We start from the raw sequence: 8,475 nt of genomic DNA, 5'->3' as shown, positions 1-8,475 counted from the left end.
TGGTGTTAAAAATTTGTCCCAAACTAAATTTAAATAAACACAAATCAAAGGCTTTGCGAGCAGTCTAGTTTTGAGGGAACATATTCCTTGCGTTACCATTTACCATAAGTTCATAAGATATGTTCCATAAGTCTGTCACTGATTAATGACACCTTGTCATGAAGTGACGTAGGTGAAACGTTATAAATTCTCGCAAAGCGACGTCTGGTGAGGCTCTGTCAAAGGCTTTATACAGACTAAATAAAAAGATGGACTGCAAAGCCGAGTGTACTCAATTCATACATCGTTCTCGAATTAGCTCTCAGTAAGTTTAAGTAGTGTCATAACTATGGAACATATCTTATAAAAGTATGATCAGGAATGTATGGAGGGGCTGGAATGGCTACGGGGGCTCTCGTTGTACCCTTGACGGTGGAAACATAAGGCGAGTCCATTTTTTCTTAGAAGTGTAGCTCCTCCCCCTACGTCTGTTTAGCTGTCTACCGAAGGCGAAAAATGTCATGACAGAAAAAGCATGGCAGAATTGACCTTTTAGATTTTTACCTCTCCGAGTGACGTATGTAACGGAGAGGCTCTGTAACGATCGTATGTGTCTGTGTGTCTGTTGTTACACCCACGTGACCGCGTTCGCAGTTTCCAAATCGGAGCAAACGTGTTCGCCATTTCCGAACTGCTTTCACAGTCACGGAAAAGGGCTCCTCTACTTGAGTTCTCACACCACCATCTTCTGGTCTTTGTCCATCCCACACGGCCCCCAGTCTGTACTTACTGGCTTCTAATCACCACCAACTTTTGGTCTTCGTTCATCCCACATGGACATCAGTCTGTACATACTGGCTTCTAATCACCACCATCTTCTGGTCTTTGTCCATCCCACTTGGTCACCAGTCTGTATATACTGGCTTCTAAACACCACCATCTTCTGGTCTTTGTCCATCCCACCTGGACACCAGTTTGTACATACTGGCTTGCAAGCACCACCATCTGCTGGTCTTCCGTCTATTCCACATAGACACCAATCTGTCTCATTGGCTTCTAAATCCATCGTCGTCGTTTGGTTTAAGACATTCGCGGCGATAAGCTAAGATTAGGAGAAACGTCTAGCCTCCCTAGGTTTTCGCAATTGCGGTTGTTCTTGCTTTTAACTGTAGTTCGACACCCTTATATACTACCTATTTGATTAAGGCGAAGCATCCGGCGAATGCTTCATTTCAAACGCCAATATTAATCAAGTCTCTCAAGAATGTTTAATTGTTCCTTATCGAAGCGATGTAACGCTCAATAAGGCGAACAACTAACGAAGAAAATATTTAATATTAATTATATTTATTTTAATATTTAAGATAATCTTGTTTCTCAACTCAAAATTAATTCGGAAAGAGTTAAAAAGCAGTCTGTGTGTGTCCGTCCATTGTTACACTAGTGCGTCGCGTTAGCATTTAGCCTTGTGTTGATGTGTTAAGAAATCATACAGAACCTTAATATTCCCTTTTTCTATAATATAAAGTGATAATGTGGAAGTAGTTTTCGTAATTACGATGCCTTTAGTAGTTTTGTAACTTGAAAGCTCTGTTTCATTTTGATATTCCAAGGACATTTTTCAATATTACTATTTGAAATGGCTGTTTATATACTACTTAATCTATACTACATCTGTAAATAGAATAATCCTTGCTTTAGTTATATCAAGAAGAACGCATATGTTTACATTCTGTCGGTTAAATCAAGTATTATCCATAATAGGCCTTGTGAACTAAAGAGTAAATAATTGAGGCCCAAGTTGTAGTAAACTATGCGTTTTGATTTTAGTGTCAGTATTGAAGAGACATTAACTGTTCAGAGTGAGCCGAAAGTTAAATACACGTTTAAATAATCAGGTGTAGATATTATATTAGAAGAAAAGATCATGGTGGCAATAAGACCAGTGAAAGGGCTAATGGTAAACGGGTATTAGCTACGGAGTTTTCATTCTTTTTATGGTGCGCAAGACTTTCAGTGCTTCTAGAAACAAATAAGCTTGATGTTATTGAACCTTAACACGCATGTTGCAAACTAAGAACAATGTTGAGGTGAGACAAGACGATAGTGTTTACACTTCAAACCAGTTGTGAATGTAGCTATGAGTATATTGGGTAAACAGATGAAGCAAAGACAATTGGGCCTTTTCAAGCACATAAAGGTTATATCTCTCCAAAATTTATACACTTCATTTCCTGTTCTTTTCCCCATTGACTGATTTCCATGTGTCCAAGATTTATCCTTATTTGATGTAAAATGTTGTCTGCTTTACTGTATATTCACAATGATTGGAATATTGCTTCAATAATTTGTAAATTTTTACTTCAAAAAAAGAGAAATATTTCCATATCTATGTAAATAAGTTTGTAGTAGTAGACCTCTTGACTAGGAGAGGTAATATTTTGGTTTTTCCAACTTGTTTAAAGTTAAATGCGCTGATTCGCCGCCGTTCGCGTTCGTATTCGATTCTCTCAGCTTAGGCAGAGGTCCTTGGGTGGAGAATTATAGCAAACAAGTTTTTTTGGCAGCCAATGAATGAATGAAAATAATTTAAGTGATAAATACGATTTTTACGTCAGGCTATGACGTCACTAGCGTAAATTAAGCCACGCCAGTTGTTTCCAAGATCATTTCACGCCGATTAGGATTTGACCTTAGCCATTCCAACCCCTCCATACATTCCTGGTATGATATACTGAAAACGAATTGATGGGTTTTATAAAGTTTTCTTAATGTCATAAAAAAATTCAAATAATTACTCTGAGAGTAGAAGGTCCTGTTTGCTTAGTTTCGAAAAAACGTTTATTCGAAAATTAGTCTTCATTAAGGCACAATTATGTGTAAGTTTCAATTATCTTATAAAAAAGAAATTATTGATTTCCCAAATATCACTCAAATATCCTGCTGAAGTAACCTTTTAAAACCTGATGCGGAACAAATTCAGTATGATGAAAAATTAAATAACTTTTGCAGAATTCGATTTGCGGCGTCAGCTTGCTTATGCGACAAAGCTTTAGAACTACATTTTTGGTGGGCGGACTCTAGATGCGTTACTTCGGAAACTAATTTGGAAGATGAAGAATTCAACGACAGTGACGACCAAACGCGTCTATTAATAATCAAATTATCAGTCAGTCTTATTCCGGCGGTGTTAGTTTTGATCCATGAAGTCATTAGGGGATTTCTACTGCTCATGTAGTAGATCACGGGAATTGCAATCATATAAGCAAGGTTGATGCTGGCCATGCTGGGATTAGTCGTAATATGAGAGAAATTAGCCTACTAACTGAGGAACAGCTCAGGGCCGGTGGGGCTCTAGAAAATGGGGGCAAATTGGCGGGCAGTCTTCCTGATTCGTCTGACGTAGACCGGCGGCCATTTTTCCGAATATTCCTTCCCTATTTCTAGCGTTCCATCGGACCTGAGTCGTTTCACAGTTTACCTCAGATTACGCATCCTTCTCATCATCAAGGATTTGGTTATAAAAATTGCACGGTTTCAATATTGAACTAAAATTTAATATCTGTTAATTATTTCTTTTGGTTTCACATGGATAAGTGATAAGACTTAAGTCAATTTATTAATGTTAATATATAAAAGTGCAGTCAACTCTTAGCTAACCCCGCACCTTCTCCACTGCTAACACGAATAAGGAAAACCTGGTCACACTTTAACTGTTCAATCCACAAATCACGACAACACTGTCTAGGTTAGCGCAGAAGTGAGATGAGACTAGAAGTACTGAGGTAACCAAATTCTTCATTTAGCGAAATTAAATAATCTTGATAACACACCAACAGTTAATCCTCTGGTGGCGGTTTCAGAATTTCCCATCGAGAACGTGAGACGCTCGCGGCGGTAGACGGCGGAACTAGGTTCAAGCACCCGCGTCCCGCCGCTTTAGGTTGAGGGGAAGGGGGTAAGAAATTTTTTTGGAACTCGACGAATTTTTTTCTCTTTAGTGTAGGCGCGATTGAAGCGGCATAAAATCCTCAAATTTGTTCACTAGTGCCAAGATTTATTACCAATGCTAGAGCCGTTCACTTCTACTCTCATCTCGCTTCTGGTTAGCGTAATAGTAGGATAACAATATATAGCAATTTATTTTTAAGCGAAAATACTTGAGCTTTATTACATGGGCTATCAAACTTTTATTATTTTTTTTGGTCAAATTTGATAGAAAGGAAAACAAATTATAAAACTCCCCTTCAGTTCGTCGGACCTTCGGTAATTTATTTAAAATCTAACTGAATCACAGGTTACGTGATAATATATGTTATTCTTTTCCTCAGCAAAAACTTGATCGATTTCGGTTAGTATTTCTTACGAAACACATGTAGTCTGTACTAAGTCTTTGACAGCGACTCACCAGGCGTCGTTTCACGAGAATCTATGTCGTTTCATCTACGTCACTTCGTGACAAGCTCTCAGTAACCAGTGACAAATTTATTGACCATATTTTATAGACTTATGGACACATCGATTTTCTTAAACTTTGTCTTTTTAAAACCGTTCAGTTTTATCATGAGTAATAATTAAGCCAAAATTCCAAAAAATATTTCTTTGAGACTAAATATTTTTAGAAATTCAACTCGAAAACCAAAACACTTTCAACTGAAAAAATGCCGCCGAAAAAACTAAAGAGGGTAGAAAGAGGGGGAGTAGATTTTTTGTTTGGAGTGTTCTCGCATTGAAAGTTTTCCTCTAAGCTTCCGGTGTGCGCGCGCAGCTTTCTCTACCCTCTTACTGGTTGAAATACGGTTAACCGGATATTAGGAGGAAAATACAAAAAATAAATAAATTGCTAGCATCAACTCCCCTCTTTCTACCCTACTTGAAAACACTTCTCGTGAGCTGACCAAAACCACGCCTATAACGTCACACACATTCGTCGCTTCCTATTGGACACCGCTTTCCTTTTTGTAAAAATCTGAGCAAAATTAGAAAACCAATTTCTTACTTAGCCGCCCAGAACACGCCAAAATATGTTGCAAGTTACATCTGAAAAAACGGCGCGAAAATCGGATTTGTGAAAACCATCTTTTAGATGGAATTATATCTAGGAACGTTTCTAAAAAAAATTCAGTTCTTCCCACTGCTTTGTTTCTGATTAGACCGGCGGAAGTGCACAACCAAAATATTTTATCTTAGACCCAATTTAAAGTGCTTGAATAAAAATGGTAGTTAAATTAAAATCGCGATTATTTCCAACATTAAAAGTCTTTGAATACGCACTTATGGAGCTGAAGGAAAAGTTCACATAACATAGCATGATACCTTAAAAGCACGGCCTTTATCTAAATATAAAAGGAAAAATATTAAAACATAAATCAATGATCTCTTATCACAAAATAATTGCCATTTAATTAGTCTTAAAAGCGAGGACTACTGCGCCATCTGCCATTGGTTTAGTGGCGTCTGCTAAATCGAACTACTTACCCCTTCAGGTTTGGTTCAATTCTGAGAGGCTGAGAGAGGCGGAGTCGTCCCTTTCAACCAAATTCCCAATGGACCGCAATCCCATTCGACCGAATATCCGGCAATGATTTTAGATTTCCAGACCAATGGCTATATTCCCGATGGACCGAAATCCCAATCGTCCGAATATGCCCCTAAAAATACATGAATATAACTTGAAACACTGTAGCCGTCAGCGATTCGGTGGTGTAGTGGATACGAAGTTGGACTGCGAAGCGATAGGTTGTTGGTTCGAATCTCCGAAAGGTATGTTAATAATATTAAAAGTAAATGTTTCATGATACTAAATAAAACGCTCACTTTCATTCCTTTCAAGGCAAGAGATATATAGAATTAATAAACAAATTGTGCTTAAAATGAAGTACAGTCTTAATGGTAGTTCCATCAATGTCTTTAAGTTCTAAATTAAAATTTTAATATTTTGGTTTCGGGTGGGTTAGGTTAGGTTAGGTTCGGTTCAGTCAGGTTAGGTTAGGTTAGGTTTGGTTTGGTTCCAATAATTCGTTAACACCTTTTCCAAAACATTCTCCTATTAATTAGCTACCACCTTTTCCAAAAGATTTTCCTATTAATTAGCTGCAACCTTTTCCAAAACATTCTCCTATTAATTAGCTGCCGCCTTTTCCAAAATATTCTCCTATTAATTTGCTGCAACCTTTTCCAAAATATTCTCCTATTAATTTGCTGCAACCTTTTCCAAAACATTCTCCTACTAATTAGCTGCCACATTTTCCAAAATATTCTCCTTTTAATTAGCTACCACCTTTTCTAAAATATTCCTCTATTAATTAGTTGCCACCTTTTCCAAAAGATTTTCCTATTAATTAAAAATATATTTAATGCAAAACCATACAGTATGTCTTCTTCCAGTTCAATAGAGTTTCGGTCCAATGGGACTATAATAAAATCGCACCTTTTGGCTACGTTCGGTTGAATGGGACACCACAAAAAAGCCGTTCTGTCGAATGGGAATTCGGTTTAATGGGACCAAAGCAGAGAGGCAAGGGGGCATAACTCACTCGATCACGCGTGTAACAGGTTCGATTTAGCGGACACCACTATACCAATGGCGGATGGCGCCGTAGTCCTCGTTTTTGCAAATAATTAAATGCTCATTTTTTGGTTTTTAAAATTTTTCCTTTCATATTTAGAAAAAGGCAGTTCATTTAAGGTATAATGTAACGTTAGCTGAATGTTTCCTTTAATAAAAGTAATGCTGGCTTCTTTAACGTCATTAACCAATAAAAAATTAGGTTTTTATTAAAAGAATTCAAATATTTGGCATTTATTTATCATACAATGAATGAAGCAACACCCAAATTCTAACATTCCTTAAATTTTCATTTTAGTTTATGGATAATGTATCTCACGAACTTTATTGGGAATATTTATTAATTCTAACATAAATTAACATACAAAGTTTGATATATATATCAAATTAATATTTATTTTTCAAGAAGTATTGAATATGTACGATCAAAATTTACAAGCTTAATCCACTTTATTCCCTATGGCCGGAATTTAGGCTAATCTCGGGAATAATATAGGGGTGTTATGCAAAGAAACGCGTCTGTCGTCTACTAAAAAGCCCAAAAATACCTTCTGTAGCAGACGACAGACGGAATTTCTTCCCGTTACTCCTCTCCACAAATCCCGAGATAAGCCTAACTTCCGGCAATACAGAATAAGCTTAATTGTTGCATTAAATGTTTTTAAAACATTTAAAGCGTTAATTTTACAAAAATTATATGTCCCAGTGCAAATTAAAACTGATCATATTACGAATTTAAAGGTTACGTCGGCGCCGTTTATTACCGATCTGGTACGCTAGATGGCGCCAGGAGAAGACAGTGTTGTATAGGATTTCCAAAAAAGTCCATACCCCACGATTGGCTGAATTATATGACGTCATACAAAGACCCTATTCTGGACTGTCCAATACAATATCAATCATGGCTTGCTAGAACCCGCGCGTAGAGCGTCCGTTTAGGGTATATTGTAGGACTGTTCACGAGCCGAGCTGAGCGAGCTTTTTAAAAGCTCGGCTCGGCTCGAGTCAAAAAAACGGCGGCTCGGCTCGAGTCGAGCCGAGCTGGGTCTTGGCTCGGCTCGAGCTCGGCTCGGCTCAAAAATGATCGAGCCGAGCCGAGCTGGCTCGATTAACATATACATGTTTTAAAAAAATTGCTACTACCAACGCCAAACTTGAGAATGACTATAAATGCCATCCCATGTTTAGGAATGTAGTGGTTCAGTAAAACCCGCTCTTTAAAATATGCTCAAGGTTAGAGACGAGAGATTTTTCCCACGCTTTATTTCCTGTAAAAATACAACGGAACGCTAATGGTGGAGAGAATAAAGACTAAAAGGAAAGCACTATATCAGTGACTAAGCTCGCGAGCCGGCTCGCGAGTCGGCTCGGCTCGATGCCTATTGGCTCGGCTCGGCTCGACCATAAAAAAGCTCGCTCGTTAATTAATCGAGCCGCAAAGGTGGCGGCTCGGCTCGGCTCGAACTCGGCTCGCTCGTCACGAGCCCGAGCTGGCTCGAGCTCGTGAACAGTCCTAGTATATTGTCGCGTCTTTTTCTTTCAGGATTCGGCTTCATCCGGTTTTCGCAACGGTTTTCTAAGTTTGAAATTCATTCTAACTTTGCTGTCGTAGAGAGCTGTACTAGACTAGTTCGTTACGATTTGAATATAAAGTTGACACGAATTTGTTGCTGTTTTTATAATTTTTTGTTACATTTATTATAATTTTCATAACATAATTTAAGAATTAATAGTACTAGTAACTGAAATATTAGAAAAATTTTTGTAGTTAAGGAAAATATCACAGTGAGTGAAACGTTTGTTTTGACCAAGGCTTAGGAAACTTGGAAATTTTGGCTTTGGAAATTGATTTATAACTTATATATAAGTAAACTTACTATGAAGACTAAAGGTAAAAAATTTAACTAAACCAACTACTGTCTGACAAA

Source organism: Phalangium opilio, unplaced genomic scaffold (genome assembly GCF_054372755.1).
Source record: "Phalangium opilio isolate 3A_F unplaced genomic scaffold, DU_Popi_V2 ptg000055l_1, whole genome shotgun sequence".
NCBI lineage: Eukaryota > Metazoa > Arthropoda > Arachnida > Opiliones > Phalangiidae > Phalangium > Phalangium opilio.
This window is presented reverse-complemented; position numbering follows the sequence as displayed.